This window comes from Spermophilus citellus (genome assembly GCF_964194105.1).
Source record: "Spermophilus citellus genome assembly, chromosome: 6".
Classification (NCBI taxonomy): Eukaryota; Metazoa; Chordata; class Mammalia; order Rodentia; family Sciuridae; genus Spermophilus; species Spermophilus citellus.
In genome coordinates, this window is record NC_138187.1 from 150,021,235 (window position 1) to 150,040,501 (window position 19,267).

The 19,267-nt window shown below is 44.4% G+C and overlaps 1 protein-coding gene across 3 annotated transcripts in view; it reads right to left on the minus strand.

Annotated features, from left to right (window-relative positions):
* Positions 1-11,830, minus strand: part of LOC308651644 (uncharacterized protein C1orf21) — a 206,254-nt gene extending 194,424 nt beyond the window's left edge. Inside the window, exon 1 of one of the 3 annotated variants that reach the window (XM_081299048.1) lies at positions 9,724-11,830. The gene's annotated coding sequence lies outside the window, so the exon portion shown is untranslated. Of the gene's footprint in view, positions 1-9,636; positions 9,661-9,723 lie in introns of those variants that run through there. The other 2 variants (XM_081299047.1, XM_081299049.1) reach the window with 2 other exon arrangements.
* Positions 11,831-19,267: the final 7,437 nt, after the last annotated feature.

Here is a 19,267-nt window from a genome sequence, read left to right on the forward strand (position 1 = left end):
TCCCAAAACATTGCTCCAAATTTTTACTACATCAGGTGGTGGCATAAATTAGATAAGGCATACAAAACTAACAAAGTGATAAAAATACAGACTCCCCATAAGCCAATATAACATCGCAATGCAAAGTACCCAGGCAGCCTTTTAAACAGTGAGGAAATACCTGGAATCCTCCAACATAAGGTAAAGATTTCCACCTCTATTAGTAACAGACATTAAATCCTGAGGAACCCTCTTCAGTATCATTTTATTTCTCCATGCGAGAATTCTTAGTGCTTAGAATTCCACCAGAACTGGTCCTCTTTCTTTCCTGACACTCCCCATTCTGGCCTGGTTCTCCTGCCTCTGAGGCCCCGCACCTTTCAAATTCCATCCCCATCCTTTTCTATCACACATCTTACTGGGTAGTCTTTCCTGGAATTCACTGGGTCTGAGTGATTGATCTCACATCAACCCACAATGGTGACCCCACATTTGAAAAAATCTTTGATTCATTCCCTCATCTATTCCAACAAATAGGTGCTGCACTTCATTTGTGTGATGGGTGTCATTTCAAATCGAGAGGATTAAAAAAAAAAGAGGTAAAAATCTTACCAGGATTAATGATCATCAAAGAATCACAGAAATGAAGGTGCGGTTATAATACTGGGAACACGTGTCGGGGAGAAGTGGTGGTGCAGCAAGAGGGCCAGAGGGAGGGACCTGACCTCACCATGGAATCAGACGATTCCCTGAGAAATCAAACTTGTACTCTATCTTAAACTCTCCTCTGAAATTCAGGTCAGAATTTCAATGATCTAGCAGGTATCACCACCTAAGAGAATACATCATTATTTCAAACTGAGTTAATTACTACTTCCCCACACAACGCCATGTCTGCCCACCTCAAGTAGGATCCATTCAGAAATTTTGCAATTATCCTTTATTCCCTTCATCACTCAGACTAATGCCCAATTTTATGAGACCTATCAATTCTGCTTACGAAATTCTTCTCCTAAGTGCTTCCCTTCTCCACTGGAAGGGATTAACTCAGCTCTCAGCATGGCCTACCAAGTTGGTGCTAGAATTCACCCTTCTGTCTCTGTCCCTATTCTAGTCGCTTACCTACATTCACAAAAGAACCATCTGTGGGAAAATTCTGTTTCTTCCTTCTTTAAAATCTTTCAACATCTTCCATTGAATGAATGAATGAATGAATGAATATATATATATATATATATATATATATATATATATATTCTTTCTTTCCTTTTTGGGGGGGCAGAAAGGGAGTACTGGTAATTTTAACCTAGGGGTACTTTACCATTGAGCTACATTCCCATCCCTTTTTGTTTTTTATTTTGAGACGAGTCTCACTAAGTTCCTGAGGCTGGTCTCAAACTTGGGATCCTCTTGCAGTAGTCTTCAAATCTCTGGAATTATGGGCATGTGACTCCCCCACACCCAGCCCATTGCTTGTATTTTGAGCAAACATCAAACCCTATAATACGACCTAAAGGCTTCGCATGGTCCAAGAGCCTCATCTCCCCAGTTTTCCATCACACATGGAAAGTCCAGCCACAGTGATCTACATCCATGTGGTGTGTCTTCTGCCTGAAATGCCCTACTTCATCTTCCATCTGCCCCCAAACCTTTTGACCCCAGATGTCAATCTACAAACCAACCTACAAGTCCACAGTGAAACAATAAAAATAAAACGACTGAACCAATGTTAGTGCCCCAATATTTTTGGAAATGTGAGCCTTAGCCCAGAGGACTCCTGTGCAGCTTTCAATAGAAAAGCCCAAATACCTCCTTCTCTGGAGCCTTCTAGACTTCTCGATGCTGGGGAACCATATAACCTATTGCCCAACCTGGGACTTTCTTCAAGAGTAAAGGGGTGCTATTATTAACATTTGGACAGTGAGAATAAACCAAGACTGCCCCAGGGAAACTGGGGTGTACTGCTGGCCTATCTCTAGACCCAGCTGGGTGTTTTCTTGTCTCAGTTCCCAAAGCACCTCTGTCTATTCACTATACATCATGGTTCGCATGTCAACTCCCCTGCTTATCTGAGAACCGCACCAAAGCCGGGCTGGGCCTTGTTATCTCTGTATCTCCAGCATCTCTCTAGTGCCAGGCACCAAGATGACACAAAGCATCAAACAAAAGTAAATGTTTGTTCAATAAATTATCTGAGCTAATAAGAAAGATTAGGTGCCTTAACCTTGACCAACAATTTTTTTTTTTCTAATTCCCATTATCTTTTCTCAGTCCAGACTCTACTTTCTCTTTTTGTACATGAGAGCAAGATTTTCAAAGAAAAAAAATCCCAAGCCTCAGATCAACGACTAGCTGTCAATTAACCAATAGCTACTTATTCAGCACAATTGACCCTTCAGGCTTAGAGAAAAGATAGAAGAGTTTACATTTGGTTGGGGCCAAAAAAAAAAAAAATCTAGAAATGATGGTCTGGGGTATAGCTCAGTGGCAGAGCATTTGCCTAGCATGCACGGGTGCCCTGGGTTCCATCCTCAGTACTTGCACAAAAAGAAGAATGTAAATGAAGAATGAATAATGAAATTAAAAAGACAAAATAAACTTCACAGGAGTTCATGGAAGGAATAGAGAACCTAATCTTATGGCAGAAAAAGGGTTCCTTGAAAAAGATGGGATTTGAGCTGAGATTTGAGAAACTGCTTCAACCTCAAGAGAAACAATAAAAGGGAGATATCCCAAGACAAGGAAGGGCTGGTGTTGGGGAGACCCTGAAGCTAAGCGTAAGATTTGTTTGGGGAGTTGTTATCTAGACCATCATGGACTCCTGGACAAATGTCAGAACACTGAATTTTCAACAAATATGAAGCAACTCAAAAAGGTTCCTGGTTGGTCAATTCCTTCATCAAAATAGTGTCTGCCTGAGACATGGGACAAAGTATGTGCTGCTTATTCCTTTATAACCTGTTAACTGTAAGAACTGTTACAACAACTATCTTGGGAAAATTACTTTTTGGCAAAATTAAAAAAAAAAAGTGTTCAAGTCACACGCTCCTTGGCATGTATGAACTATCTATTCTCGAAAAAGCTCTGTGCAGACCTCACCTGCAGCATCTTCTCCTTTGACCCTGGACCTCTTGACCCTCTCATGAAAGAAATGGTAGTGTGACTCTAGGGGCTCTATCACACACATAGACCTCCTTGTTGACTTTGGGGTTTAAGAGGTGGCTGTAGCACACATGATATCTCCTAAATTGTTGCTGACACTGTCACTTACCACTTGCATCTGTGATGGCCAGTATAAAAAAGTCCCCAAAAGTTGGGGGGATGTAGCTCACTGGCAAAGTGCATGCTTAGCATGTGTGAGGCACTGGGTTCCATCCTTAGCAACCAAGCCAGGCGTGGTGGTGCACACCTTTAATCCCAACGGCTTGGGAAGCTGAGACAGGAGGATTGCAAGTTAAAAACCAGCCTCAGCAGTGGTGAGGAACGAAGCAACTCAATGAGCACCTATCTCTAAATAAAATACAAAATAGTTCAGTGTCCAGTGGTTGAGTGCCCCTGAGTTCAATCCCCAATACCAAAACAAAAAAGGTCCCCATATCTTAGTGAAAACTACCCACTTCCCTCTCAGTCCCCTTTTCCTACCCAGCTCTGACTGGCAAAGCCATAAATCACCAAGTGAACAATGAACTGAAACTACAGCAATACCCACCATACTCGAATAGAACCAGCTTCATTAAAACAAACAAACAACAACAACAACAACAAAAAATGGAATTCAGCAAGGTTCAGTGGCACTTGCCTATAATCCCAGTGACTGGGGAGGCAGGCTGAGGCAGGAGGCTTATAAATTAGAGGCCAGCCTCAGCAATTTAGGAAGGCCCTGTCTTAAAAAAAAAAAAAAAAAAAAAAAAAAAAAAAAAGGACTAGGGCTATAGCTCAGTGATAGAGAGAGAGAAAGAAAGGGAGTCTTACTTCACTACAATCATCTCCCTGCTTTACCTAAAGCGCCTTCTTCCAAAAGCCCTACAGCACTCAGGATATTGCACAATTTGCGTTAGATCTACTTTTTCAAGTGCAATTTTCTAAAAAGACCAATCCACATTCACACACGATAAGTTAATGAGGTATGTTTTTCCAGTAGTAATCCTCAGTTTACCACTCCCCCCCCCCCCACTAACCTACTCAACATAGGCTACAAACTTACAGGAGAATCAACAAAGTTAGGTCTCAGCCAAAGAATCTTTACTTGGCATAAATGTGCCCTTGTGAGCTTTACAAAATTTTCATGAACAGCAGTAAAACCACAACAATGAGGGGGGAGAAAACGTGATTCAAGTTACAGTCATATTTATCTAACTAACTGGGGAGAAAAGGGTAACGAAGATGATTCTAAATATACCGTTCCACTTGAGTGATTAGCAAGGAGAATCTGGCATGCAATGCAGCTTTGGGAAGGGTGCTATTATGAAAAGCTCAGAAACGCTTTCCAAGATTTGTTGTCCCAAATCTTTAAAAATAACAATAATCATCAAGATATTTCCTTTATCTATCCTCCAACAGAGGATATAAGAGCTAAGTGAAGAACCAAAGTACTTCGGCTATTATTAAATGGCTTAAGAGGCTTAAAAAGTCAACAATATAACACAGGAGAATCAAAAGTGAAAACAAAGACACAAAGATCCCTAAACTGGAGGGTGCTCTGATCCACCCCCCCCCGCACCCCAACCAGGCGTGAAGTATGCGCCGTCAATTCGTGAATGCCATAAACACATCTGCTCAGATGGCGGGAGCCGGGAGACAGGCAGAGGCAGGTAAGCGCTGCAAGATCTAAGGCTGGACGGGGAGAAGTGGGTGGGAGGAACAGGGGAGGAGGCGTGGGGCAAAGTAGGACAGCAGCAGAGGGGCCCGAGGGCAGAAGGGAGACGCAGGCTGGGAGCAGGAAGTCTACGGTTGGACAAACAGGTGGGCGGAGTCCGAGAGAAAGTGACTCTGGAGAAGGGGTTGAAATGCCTGAACAGCTCATCGGGCACCAAAGACTCGCCTCTTGCAGGCTCAAGTATGCTGGCGGGGTAAGAAGCAGGAGGGATTTAGGGATGGAAATATGTAGAAATGAAAAAGCTTCAGAAAGAAGAGGAAGGTGGAAGGGATGTTGGGCAGGACCAAGAGGTCAAGTCAGCCCAAGGGAGGGGAGAGATTTCCAAGAGAGCCACAGGGTGCTGGGAGCCTGGGGGAGCTCCATGAACCAGGCAGGGGTCCACTTTTCCTTCTTCCAAGTTACTTGAGAGGGAGCAGCAGTGAGTGTAGTAATCAAAAGCTGGGGCTACCTAAGCTCCACCACTCCTAGATCCAGGCACTCAAGAGAGACCCCAGCATGGAAAACCCTGAATGCTATGACTGCAGCCAAGTGTCAGATGAGACAGGGCATGAAAAAAGGACCTTGAAAACCGTCAGGCACGCTAAGTAGGAGGCACTGTTATTCACGAACCCTCCGACAAACAAGGCCAAGCCACTATCATGAGGAAATGAGTATTCGTCAAATAGGGAAATTGTGTCTATTCCAAGTGAAGATGTCCCCCGCACTAGGAATACCAGTTATCTGATAGAACATCACATTTGATGTGTTTTCTTGTCATATATGTTTCAACATTAAAAAAAAACCCTACCTGAGGCATAATATGGAACTCTTAATAAACCATCACACAGGTTTATTAAAATTTATGTCTGCATCTAATGTATGTCTCCAAGGTTTTGACACATTACAGATCTTAACTAATTAGGTTAATTCCTTCAATTTGATCACTTGCCCAGTGACTTCCAAGTGCAGAGCTGTGTGCCAGCTGCTGGGGGGTCTGCTGAGATGAGCGAGACCATCCACCCCACCCTCCAGCAGCCTGGCTCATCAGTCTTCTCAGCTTCCGTTTCAGACAAGGGCAGTGACATGTCCTTCCATACATGAAAGGAGAAAGCAACCTCACATTATGTGACCAGCCCACAACCTAGGACATGCATTTTCCAGCAACATACTAAATAAGAAAGTAAGGAAACTTCTTAAAACCTGGCGACTGCAGACACTATGTGTGTTCATGCCTGTGTCTCTCCGGGCCCAGCAGCCGTCCAACAACTCCTGTCCTAATTGCATAACCACATCATGTCATGTTGCTTCTTGTTGCAACTGTAACTTGTAAAATTAAACTTCAGAACTGAGATAGTCAAGCTAAATAATTGCCTACTTTAAAATATGAATATATATAATTTACATGCCACTTCAGATAAGCTCTTGAATTATGATATCTGAAAGTCAAACTGTCACCATTTTGAAAAATATAGTTTCACTGTCTCAATTTTTCCTGCACTCAAGTCCTGGTTTGAAGTTTTCTAAGCAGTATTTTATACTATCTATTGCAACTTGCTTTCCATGTTTCAACAAGAATCTATTTAAACACAACTTTTCTTCCCCTATGCTATGGGGTTTTAAAATTGAAGCTCAAAGAAGAACCATGAAATAACAAAAAATGCATTGATTTGCTAAAAATATTAATAAACATTAATAAACACACCGACACAGTCTCCTGTAGCCCTCCATTCACCTTGGGAACCTTCATTAGATCCATTTCCAAAATAATATTTTCAAGATTTCTGCATTTTCATGAACCTAAGTTTCATGAAATATCTGAGTGAATTCCTATTTGTAAGATATGTGAGTTGATTTACATAGTCAATATATTCCTGAAAGGTGGGGGTATATCAATTTTTATATCTAAACTATTTTCATGTAAACTGGTATTTTAAGTCCCATCTTCACTTCCAACTGATAGGCAGAAATGTACCATGCAGAGGGCTCACTGGAGTGCTGGCGTCCATCCATGTGCTCTCCTCATCTCTAACTCTCTGATGAGTCTGATTTCATTCCACCGTGGGGAGGTCCAGAATTAAACAGTTTAAGCCATATAAAACAAGCAGTGCCCACAATCTGAGATGTCAGCAAAACAGCAAGAGGGAAGATACATTGAAGACACCCAAAAGCAATGCCACCCCCTTCTGTTTAGTTCTAACAAGCTGGAGAAAAACAAAGTACTGTATCAGAAGACAATGAGGTTTAGACTATTTCTCTGTTAGTCAGCAATCTCCTTCTATAGTCTCCCTCCAGAATTAATTGTCATATTCTCTCCTTGGGGCCATTCTCAAAGAAGAGCTAGAAGGAAACTTTGAAGGACAGAGAGACCCACGATCTGTGTATTTAAATGTGTGTGCCAGAAAAGGTGCTTCATATGGTTGCAAGTGATATAACAGGTTCAAATGAAGCCTGGGATACTCAGACCCTATGGGAGTAAGTCTCCTGCTCTCTCCTGTTCTGATGGGAGGAATGGTAACACTCCCTGTCCCAGCCCCTGCTGCTATCTTTTCTGATAAAAAAACATATCCAGTAGAAGGGGGTCTCAAAGGGCCTAGAACAAGCTGCTCTGACTATATATAACATGGCAGAGCTTGCCTGATCCCAAATTCAACCCAGTGCAGAGGCCCCAGCAACCTGCGAATGATGCCTTGGTACAGTGTTTTAATCAGCCACAACAAATAGCAAGAATTAATGGGCAAACTCTTGATTTATACCCTGTGCTGCTTCAAGACACCCAGATCACCTTTGACAGTGGCCAAAAATCCTTGTAAAACAAAATAAGGTGGGAGGGGAGGAAGGATGAATTACTGACTGGCTTAGAAAACAGAAATCCGTTCTCTCAACTCAAAGTGAAACTGAGTCAGCGCTGAAGAAGGAAGCTAGAACCTTCACATCCTTTTAGGATGAACTTTTTACACTGGAGGATATGAATCTTCTCTACCACCTAAGGCCATAATGGAGGGGAAATATTCCCTAGATGAGATGGGCATCTAGACAACATGGGCACCTCACCCCTCCTGCAGCATCCACCAATCCCTTGTCTTCATGACTTTCCCAGCAGCCTTCTAGAGCAGTTCTCTGCTGGGTCTGCACAGCAGGAAACATTAGGGGAGATTACATTTCAATGCTGCGTTTGTGATCCATGAAGTGCTAGTCCTAGCATCAGTACAATGCCTATAAATACACTCGGTTGTTCTATCACACTAGCACTTCCTACTTTATAAGCAGCAAAACAAAAATAGGTGATCAAGTCCAAATTCATTTCCAGGTCTGATCACCAGCATTTCTAAACAACCAATACAGAACATGTTCTTACTGATCCTATAACTCAGCTCTAGTAATATAAAAAAGGGGGAGGAAAAACCCCAAATTCAGCATCTTGGACCTAAAAGACCCTCAGAAACATCTTCTTCCCCCATTGGAGCTGAAGTAGCTCAGGCCCTCTCCACCCATGATTTTTCCCATCCTGGTACATCCCAAATTTACCAAAATGAAAGGTTATTCTCATTAGGTAGAAGGTGAGCCCATCCCCTTGAACAGGAAGGTTCACTACATATGTCTGTGTAATGAACTTGTCATTTCCCCAAATGGTCTAAAAGAAAAAAGAAAAACAAAAGTACTGCTTGGAATCTATGGTGTGTCAGCCCCCTCCCAAGTCTGAGTCACAGTAGGTGTCTTCACTGAGGTTCTGGTTGATCAGGGCGTATCACTTTCAGAGTTGCTCCAATAACTGAACTTATGGCTGTCTTCCAGCCAGAGAACATAAGCTCTATCTATTTTAAAACAATTTTCCTACCCCACATGCATGGAGGTATCTCATAGGCTGTCAACTTCCTATTGGAAATAAATCACTTCTCTCTCAAACTGTGCTTGCCATCTCTCAGGATTAATGCGTGTTTATGTGGGTATATTTTTATCTTTGACCATGCAACTCTTGGAGCAAAGAAAACCACCCCAATTTTTACCAAGATGCCTGAGCCATTCACAGCTTTAGAAAAGAAATGAATGGGTGGTGAGAGCCCTTGAGCTCAGGGACTTCTCTCACACAAACAGTAAGTGGGGAAAGGGAAAGAAAAAAAAAAATCCCTCTGTAGAGAGAGGGGGGCAGGGTGGATGATAGGGAAGGGCATTAACCAGCAGACCAGAGGCAGCCGCGGCGGCCGCACTTCGCAAACTGCCTGCAGAGAGGAGTGAAATCTGTTTCGTACACAATAACCAAGCACCCTCTGGCTGCTCGAATGAGCACGAATGATAAATACGCCGAGGAGGGCAAACATGCACAGAAACAAGCCACCCCGGAAAGGTCAAAACTTCAGGAACCCCGGAATCCCACCACCCACATAAACACATCAGTCGGTACGAGCGAAGAGAAGGGACTTGGATACTTAGCAAAGGATCTAAATTTTGTTTTTTCTTTGCAGCTCCGGCGTGCAAAGTACAGTGCTTACAGGCAAAGCTAGAGAAGAGCAGGAAGGCTGAGGGCGGCGGGGGGTGCGGGTGGGAAGGGAGGGGTGTCTAACACCAGCCACCCAGGCCTCGATGTGACGAAAGTCGTCAGCAGCCCCAACCGCATCCCAGCCCCTCCACCCCGGCAGGCAGACGTCCCCTGCAGCTCCCCCACCCAAGCTTCTGTCCCTTGCAGCAGCCCCACCAGCCCCGCACCAGCAGCAGCCCGGGCCCGGGCACAGCGCCGGCAGCGCCACGACCGCGGTTCCCATCCCTTCCGCGCGGCAGACACCCCGCAGGCCTCCCTCCCAACCTACCCGGGGATGCCCGGGGAGCCAAGCCCGGGCGGGCAGCGGCGACAACTCCCCCCGCCCCAGGGCTGGCTGGTGATGGCTCCCGCTTACCTTGGGCGCTCGCGGGGGGGCTGAAGGTGGCAAGCCTCCCGCCCCCCGCCCCTTGCCTCTTCGCCTTTTTTCTTCCTCCCTCCTCCTCCTCTTCCTCCTCCTCCCCACAGTGTGTCCGGGTCTCCCCCTCCTCCCCGCTGCTTGGAGTAACAGCAGAAAACCCCGAAGCCGGGCCCGCGTGCGTGCGTGCAGGAGGCGGCGGCGCGCGGCCAGCTCTCCAGTAACTGAGCGCGGCGCGCAGCTCCCAACTAAAGTGTGAAAGAAGCGGTGGCCGCGGCGGCCGCTGCACGGATCGTCCCCCCGGGAGTGGGCAGGGAGCGAGCGGGAGCTGGCTGGGAGCGAGCGAGGGAGGGGACCGGGAAGGAGGGAGGGAGGGGACCTCCTCGCCCAGTCACTCACTCGAGGGGCGGGGGCAGCCAGACACTCCCCCGCCGCCAGTCCCTCCCCGCGCCCGGCTCCCGCGCGCGTCCTGCTCCCCTCCCCCGGGGAGGGGCCTGCGGAGGCCGCCCGGGCGCGGAACACTGGGGAGGCAGGGTTGGGGCGCGGGCTCGGGGGCCGCCGGGCTGCAGGAGGGATATATGTGTGTGTGTGTGTGTGTGTGTGTGTGTGTGTGTGTGTGTGCGCGCGCGCGCGCGCGCGTGTGTGCATGTGCGTGTGTGTTTGCGCGCGCGCGCTCGCGCGGGGAGGCCAACTGGAGAAGAGACTCGGACTGCAAAGCTGTGTCCCTGTGGCCTTCCTGGGCCTGTCACTTGGGTGGTAACGTGGGAGCCGAGGGACTGCTCGCGAGCCCGCGCGGGCGCAGCTCTGCGGGAGATCCGGGTCCAGCGCGTGGCTGTGCCTGGTGGCAGCAGTCGGGGGAAGAAGGCTGGGCATCCTCGGCCTGCGCGCGGCCCCTCCCCTCCCAGGCTACGCTGGACCTGCGGGCGCAGCCAGCCTCCGCGGCCGGGCCAACCAACCGCCTCCACCCTGCCCCGAAGCTGCGGCGCCTGCATGATGAATGAAGCACCGGCGACTGGGTGGACGCTTCGCTGGAAGGCAAGACCGGAGCCCCGCGCCCTTCTCCCCTTGCTGGCCTCCTAGGACCCAAGGGCTGGGGCCGCGCCTGCTGGGGGATGGTTTGGGGTCTAAAAATATCACGGTCCACCACTTCATGCGTCCAGTTCTTTGCGGCATCTCACAGAAGGTCAACCAATTTCCTACTCTCTGGAAAAGCGTGTTTTTCTCCTCTCCCTGGCACGCTGGGTGTTTGATGAGCCCTGAATTGATCTCCCTACACCCATAGCCTTGGATGTCTTTTGTGCTGCTTCCCCCGCGCTGCACTGCTCCTTGATTGCCTTAGACACGCGAGGAATGTCAGGCACCCAGAGTGAGGACACCCAAGAAAACAATAGAGGCAAAAGGTCCTCCCAGGGCCTCGCGGATTACTCACAAACCCAGTCGTTTCCCACGTTTGGCCAAGATGAAGTTGGAAGTGGAAAGAGACACAGAGCAGTGGCAGTGATGAGACACTTAATTGAAAAGCAAATTCATAATTCAGCTTAATGAAATGACTTAGTAATCACCCATTAATGTCTAGGAAATTAGCTTTTTTTTTTTTTAAATGGTCTTCCCGTTTTCCATCTTTTTATCAGCCTGACGGGCTAGTGTCACATTGTTCCTGCAATGAAACTTGGATATTCTTTGTTATTATTTTTATACATATTCTAGTTTATTTTTTCTTTGTAACCCTAATTCTTTGTAGTGCAGCCACTTGAAAAGGAGTGGTTAAGAGGGGAGAGTAGACACATTTGAGTTTCAATCAGGGGCTGGCAGCCACCATCCCTGTTCCCATTGGTAACTTGGTTGATATCTTTCCCTCTTTTTCCTCATCTGTAAGATGGGATGGATAACTAGTAGTTCCTTCTTCACAAGCTTGCTGTGAAAGTAAATGGAAGATAAAATGAGGTGGCAATGATGTAAGGCACTTTGCGTTGTGCCTGACTCATGGTAAGAAATCAGTAAATAGAATTTTGAAATATTATTATATTATTAATGATAATTACTGTTATTTCAAAGATACATTTGAACCTCAAATTTGGAGTACTTTTTTCCACCCCCCTCACCATGTTCCCTCTTAAAGTAGAAGGGGGATTGCTGCTGAATTTATCCAAATACAGTCAACCTCTCCCTGGGGTCTGTAGGCCATGCCTGAAAACTTCTCCTGAGATGAAATAAATAATGTGTGTGCACATGCCTCTCTGTCTGTATCTATATATGAAGGGAACTTTGAGTACAACACACCCTGTTCTTTCCCTCCTCTCTCTTTCTCTCATCTGCATAGACCACCCTGAATGGACCAAGCTCTCTACTATTGACCCGGGTTAAACTCTGAAGAGATTCAAGGCTCAGACACTGATTGGCACCAAAGATTTCTTAAGGGTCTCCTTTGACTTGATATCTTCAGAAGTAGAAGGCCATAGAACAAGCACTGCCTACCTGTGTAGATGAAAGCCTATCCCTACTGTGAACTTTTAAAGCTAGTTTTTATATTATTCAATATACTACATGTTCGTTGTGGAAATTTTTGTTAATGTGAAAAGCTCAGCTAAGTCTGAAGAGAATTAAAAATCATCATAATTCCTTTATCTAGAGAAGCATTCAATATGTGCTTCAAGTGTATTCATTTTCCCTTCTCTTACTTCTTGCCATATTGTATGCTGGGAATTAAACCCAGGGCCTCACTCACACTTGCTAAGAATGTGATCTACCACTGAGCTCCAATCCCATCCCAGCAAACATTTATTAGGCACCTAGGTGGAAAACAATTTACCAGGTCCTGGACAGATTGTACTTTGTTTGTATTGTTTCTTTCTCAGAGAAACTATTCTTTAAAAGCAACATTTTATATGATAGTGAGGTTCTTAAAATAGTCTACAGAAGTACCCAGCAGAACTTGAAGGACTTGAAACTCAGGGAACTGACTTAAAAAAAGGCGAAAGTATGAAACTTCTGTGGAGGGACTCATGAACATGATGGTCACAAAACAAGCCACACTGGCCTATTTGTTGGACAGGAATTTCTCTCGAAATTAACTGCTTTGATAAATATTGTTTCAATATGAAAACTCATTCTGGGAATCCCCGGGATCCCTTTGCTCCCTTCCCTGACAAATTTAAGCCATGGGAGTGGATTCCCACCATCACCTCGCACTTTCTCACACCCAGCCACAGCAGGGACAGTGGACCTCGGTACTTCTTCAAGGGATGTGGAAAAGAGAGAGGGAAGAACGGAGGGAGGTGCAGACTGGTGGACATCTGCATCTGCCCTCCCCATGAAGCAGGAGCAGCGGCAAATCTCCTTGGTCAGCACAGACTGAATCTGCTCCACGTTTTATTACAAAATAAACTTCCTAATGAGCCAGAATCATTAAGTTGACCATAAACATATTTACATAAAAAGAATGAAAACCAAATGTTTTCTTGGCCTTGTCACCTCTTTGACTTTCCATACTGTTAGAATCTCTAAATATCTTCAAACACTATAAATACAGCTTTCCAAAACAGTATTCTCCTTCCCCAGCAAAGTTACATTTTAATCTTCAAAGATACCCTTATCATCATAAATTTTCTCTTATTCCTAAATATTGTGCTTATATTTTGCTCCTAAATGCTTGGTCCTATGAAACCATTTATAGTATATCAGTTTCATTTTTTTCTTTTCTTTTTCTTTTTTTTTTTTTTTCCATTTTCAGTAGTGAAATGGAACCTAGGACCCTGTATGTGCTAGGCAAGAACTATATCGCTGAGCTATACACCTGGCCCTGTGTGTTTATTTTCTTTCTTTTCTTTTTTTTTTTTTTTTTTTGGTACCAAGAATTGAACCCAGGGATGCTCAACCACTGAGCCACATCCCCAGCCTTTTTAATTTTATTTTTTGTTTTGAGACAGGTTCTTGCTAACTATGTCACTTAGGGCCTAGTTGCTGAAGCTGGCTTTGAACTTGTGATCCTCCTGCCTCAGACTCCTGACCTGCTGGGATTACAGGCATGTGCCACCAGGCCTGGCTCCCTGCTCCTTATTTTTAAGTATAATTGTTTTTTTTTTTTGTTTTTTTTTTTGTTTTTTTTGGTACTGAGGATTGAACCCAGGGGTGCTCAACCTCTGTACCACATCCCCATCCCTTTTTCATATTTTAGAGAGAGGGTCTCACTGAGTTGCTAAGTGCCTCACTAATTTGCTGAGGCTGGCTTTAAACTTGAAATCCTCCTGAGCTGCTGGGATTACAGGCATGCGCCACCACTCCCAGTTTAAGTATAATGTATTATGGACTGAATAGCATATGTGTTTCATTTTTTTCTTTTTTTTTTCATTCTTTTTCTTTTCTCCCCCAAATTCATCCATTGAAGGCCTAACTCCCAATGTGATGGTATTAGGAAGTCAGATCTTTGGGAGATGATTCGATTTAGATGAGGTCTTGAAGATGGAGTCTTCCTGATGTGATTGGTGCCCTGAGAAGAGCCAGAGAGTTTCTCCCTCCCGTTTCCTATGTGAGAACTTGGCAGGAAGACAGCCATCTCAGCCTAGGAGAGGGTCCCCCTCAAAATCTGACCAGCTTGGCACCATGACCTTGGACTTCTACAGCTGAGAAAAATAAGCTTCTATCATTCAAGTGACACAGTCTGTGCTGTTCTGTGACTGGAGCCTGAGCTGCCTAAGACACTGGAGGTACCCATTACCTTTGTCTATAAAAGGGAAACCAAGGAAAACAGAGGTTTATTGAAGAAAGGTACTAAAAGGAATAGACTGCTCTCCTAGAGCTTCCCATATAAATCTAAATGAATTCGTTTTGCCTGTTTTTTTTTAAAAGGTTTTCCAATACGGTTAATTTTTCTGAATAATGAAATTAAAAGTGGCTTTGGCAGGGTAATCCACACCTGTGATCCTAAGATACCCGGAATGTGCCCTGTTCATTTTTGCTCCATGCTGCGTCAGGAATGGCTCTGGGTCATTCACAGCACGTGTGGACCAACTCACTGTCTTTCCAGCATCACAGTCAGATGGATGCTCATGCCATCAACACTCCTGTGCAGGTGCAGGCGTGGAAATGGAGGCCCATGGTGAGAGGGGAATCAGCACAAAGCCAACTGGTTGATTCTTATTAATCAGATGCCAACATTTTAACTATTAACAAACATATTTTCTTTTCAGTCTTCTTTGCTTTTCTGCCTTCGTTTTATTTATCCATCAAGGCCATGTTTAAACTCTTAAACTCTGTTTTTAGTACTGGGGATCCAACCTAGGGGTTTTTACTGCTGAGCTACATTCCCAGCCCTTTCTTAAATTTTGAAGCAGGGTCTCACTAAGTTGCTGAGGGTCTCCCTGAGTTGCTGAGGCTGGCCTCAAACTTTCGATCCTCCTGCCTCAGACTCCCAAATCTCTGGGATTATAGGCATGTACCACCACACCCAGTCAAAACTCTTAATTCTTTAAAGGGAAATCCAACCTAGCTAAAGGCTTGAGACTGGAGTGTGTGTGTGTGTGTTTAAATCTTCCTTTGGGATAACTACAAGACACACACAGGTCCAATATATCTGATAAATACCTATGAAGTGGGAACTGTTTGTGTATTTTGATTATAATGATGACACCCATCTCCTTCTGAATGGTTCAGGGCTAAACCTAAACAGAGTTCAAAGTCAGTGCTAACATCTTGCTAATGGTTCTAATTGGTATTTCAATGATGTGTGAATTCCTCTGAGTAACTTTCTTTTCTTTTCTTTTTAATATTTATTTTTGAGGTGTAGGTGGATACAACACAATACCTCTATTTTTATGTGGTGCTGAGGATGGAACCCAGGCCTGCACATGCTAGGGGAGCACTCTACTGCTGAGCCACAATCCCAGCCCCGTAACTTGCTTTTCTAGTTCAGAATATTACAGCTTTTTATTTCTATTTGGGGGGGGGGGTTACCAGAGATTGAACCCAGGGGCACTCAACCACTGAGCCACATCCCCAGCCCTATTTTGTATTTTATTTAGAGACAGGTTCTCACTGAGTTGCTTAGTGCCTCGCCATTGCTGAGGCTGGTTTTGAACTCTTGGTCTTCCTGCCTCAGCCTCCCAAGTTGCTGGGGTTACAGGCGTGTGCCTCTGCACCCAACCATCTATTTATTTTTTTCCTTGATATTATGATTTGGATCTGAAATGTCCCCCAAAAGCTCCTGTGTTAAAGATTTGATCCCCAATGCAGCTGTGTTCAGAGTGAGGCCTTTGGGAAGTGGCTGGATCACGAGGGGTCTAAGACCATCAGTAGACTAATCTAGTGATGGATTCATAGCTAGACGGGCTATTGGGAGTTGGTAGAAACCGTAGGAGGTGGGATCTAGTTGAACAGAGTAGGTCCCTGGGAGCACGTCTTTGGGGACCATATCTTGTCCAGGTCTCTTCCTATCTCTCTCTGTCAGCTTCTGGCTGTCATAAGATGTGCAAATCTTCCTCATCACGATGCTCTGCCTCATCTCAAGCCCAAAGCAATGGAGCTGGCCAAACCTGAACTGAAATCTCTGAAACTATGTGGCCAAAATGAATCTTTCCTCCTTTAAGTTGATTTTCTTAGGTATTTCGTTATAGGAGCAAAAAATCTGATGTTTTCTTTTATCTCGTTTTCAAAAGTTGGATTGACAGAAGAAAGCACTGAGCACTTACTCTTGAAGGGAGGAGTAATAGGAACCCATAATCAGGGACCCAGACACAGCCACGGATGGAAGAGAAGAGTGAGGCAGAGGGAGGGGGAATTCAGACCCTATTTTGCTGTTTGCTCCCCCTTTTGTTTCATGATCTTTGCTTTGCCAAGATATTGGGAATTGATTTTCCAGAACGCAGCTCTTTTCTCACAGGTCATACCACCAGCACCACCTCTGTGGGTATAACTGTCCTCTATCCACACTGATACCTGCTTATGGTACTGTCCTGACCCTGTCTCCAGTCCTTTTGCTCTGGACACAGCAGGCTGCTGGGAAGCATTTGGACGTTTGTACTTTCCATGGAAAGCTCATTAGAAATGCATGGTCAGCCAGGCTCAGTGGCACACTGGTCTCCCTGAGTGGCCTTGCCATTCCAACAGGACTCAGGCTCAGTGTGCCCTCACGGGTTGAGGGATCAGTCCATTAAGTGGCCACGATGGGCAATCCTCTTAGTGATGATAGCAAATAATAGCACCCAGAAGCTTCAACCACTATGACACAGCCATAAGAATGCAGCTAAAAGAAAAAAAGAAAGAAATTGGAGAAGAAAGGGTGTCAACACAGGAAAAAAAAAAAACACAGTATTTTTAATTTCCATCTCGGCTTTACTTCTTTGAAAATACCCAGCCTTCCTACTCTTTCACAGAGTGAGAAGATAAACACACAGCGATCGCCGCCTTGCCACTCACCGTAATTAAACAGCAACCTGCGAGACAGCCAGTCCGTCATTAGCCTTGATTGCACCATGGTTTTCTTTTTTTTTTTTTTTTACTTTTTTTTTTAATTGGTTGTTCACAACATTACAAAGCTCTTGACATATCATATTTCATACATTAGATTGAAGTGGGTTATGAACCCCCAATTTTACCCCAAATGCAGATTGCAGAATCACGTCGGTTAAACATCCACAATTTTACATAATGCCCTATTAGTAATTGTTGTATTCTGCTACCTTTCCTATCCCCTACTATCCCCCCTCCCCTCCCCTCCCATCTTCTCTCTCTACCCCCATCTACTGTAATTCATTTCTCTCCTTGTTTATTTTCCCATTCCCCTCACAACCTCTTATATGTAATTTTGTATAACAATGAGGGTCTCCCTTCATTTCCATGCAATTTCCCTTTTCTCTCCCTTTCCCTCCCATCTCATGTCTCTGTTTAATGTTAATCTTTTCTTCCTGCTCTTCCTCCCTGCTCTGTTCATAGTTACTCTCACTATATCAAAGAAGACATTTGGTATTTGTTTTTTAGGGATTGGCTAGCTTCACTAAGCATAATCTGCTCTAGTGCCATCCATTTCCCTGCAAATTCTATGATTTTGTCATTTCTTATTGCTGCATAGTACTCCATTGTGTATAGATGCCACATTTTTTTTATCCATTCATCAATTGAAGGGCATCTGGGTTGGTTCCACAGTCTAGCTATTGTGAATTGTGCTGCTATGAACATCGATGTGGCAGTATCCCTGTAGCATGCTCTTTTAAGGTCTTCAGGGAATAGTCCGAGAAGGGCAATAGCAGGGTCAAATGGTGGTTCCATTCCCAGCTTTCCCAGGAATCTCCAAACTGCTTTCCAAATTGGCCTCACCAATTTGCAGTCCCACCAGCAATGTACAAGTGTACCCTTTTCTCCACATCCTCGCCAGCACTTGTTGTTGTTTGACTTCATAGTGGCTGCCAATCTTACTGGAGTGAGATGGTATCTTAGGGTGGTTTTGATTTGCATTTCCTTGACTGCTAGAGATGGTGAGCATTTTTTCATGTACTTGTTGATTGATTGTATATCCTCCTCTGAGAAGTGTCTGTTCAGGTCCTTGGCCCATTTGTTGATTGGGTTATTTGTTATCTTATTGTCTAATTTTTTGAGTTCTTTGTATACTCTGGATATTAGGGCTCTATCTGAAGTGTGAGGAGTAAAAATTTGTTCCCAGGATGTAGGCTCCCTATTTACCTCTCTTATTGTTTCTCTTGCTGAGAAAAAACTTTTTAGTTTAAGTAAGTCCCATTTGTTGATTCTTGTTATTAACTCTTGTGTTATGGGTGTCCTATTAAGGAATTTGGAGCCCGACCCCACAATATGTAGATCGGAGCCAACTTTTTCTTCTATCAGACGCAGAGTCTCTGATTTGATATCAAGCTCCTTGATCCATTTTGAGTTAACTTTTGTGCATGGCGAGAGAAAGGGATTCAGTTTCATTTTGTTGCATATGGATTTCCAGTTTTCCCAACACCATTTGTTGAAGATGCTATCCTTCCTCCATTGCATGCTTTTAGCCCCTTTATCAAATATAAGATAGTTGTAACTTTGTGGATTAGTCTCTGTGTCCTCTATTCTATACCATTGGTCCACCCGCCTGTTTTGGTACCAGTACCATGCTGTTTTTGTCACTATTGCTCTGTAATATAGTTTGAAATCTGGTATCGCTATACCGCCTGATTCACACTTCCTGTTTAGAATTGCTTTTGCTATTCTGGGTCTTTTATTTTTCCATATGAATTTCATGATTGCTTTATCTATTTCTATCTATAAAAAATGCCATTGGGATTTTGATTGGCATTGCATTAAACCTATAGAGAACTTTTGGTAATGTCGCCATTTTGATGATGTTAGTTCTGCCTATCCATGAACAGGGTACATTTTTCCATCTTCTAAGATCTTCTTCTACTTCTCTCTTTAGGGTTCTGTAGTTTTCATTGTATAAATCTTTCACCTCTTTTGTTAGGTTGATTCCCAAGTATTTTATTTTTTTTTTGAGGATATTGTGAATGGAGTGTTTTTACTCATTTCTGTTTCAGAAGTTTTGTCGCTGATATACAGAAATGCC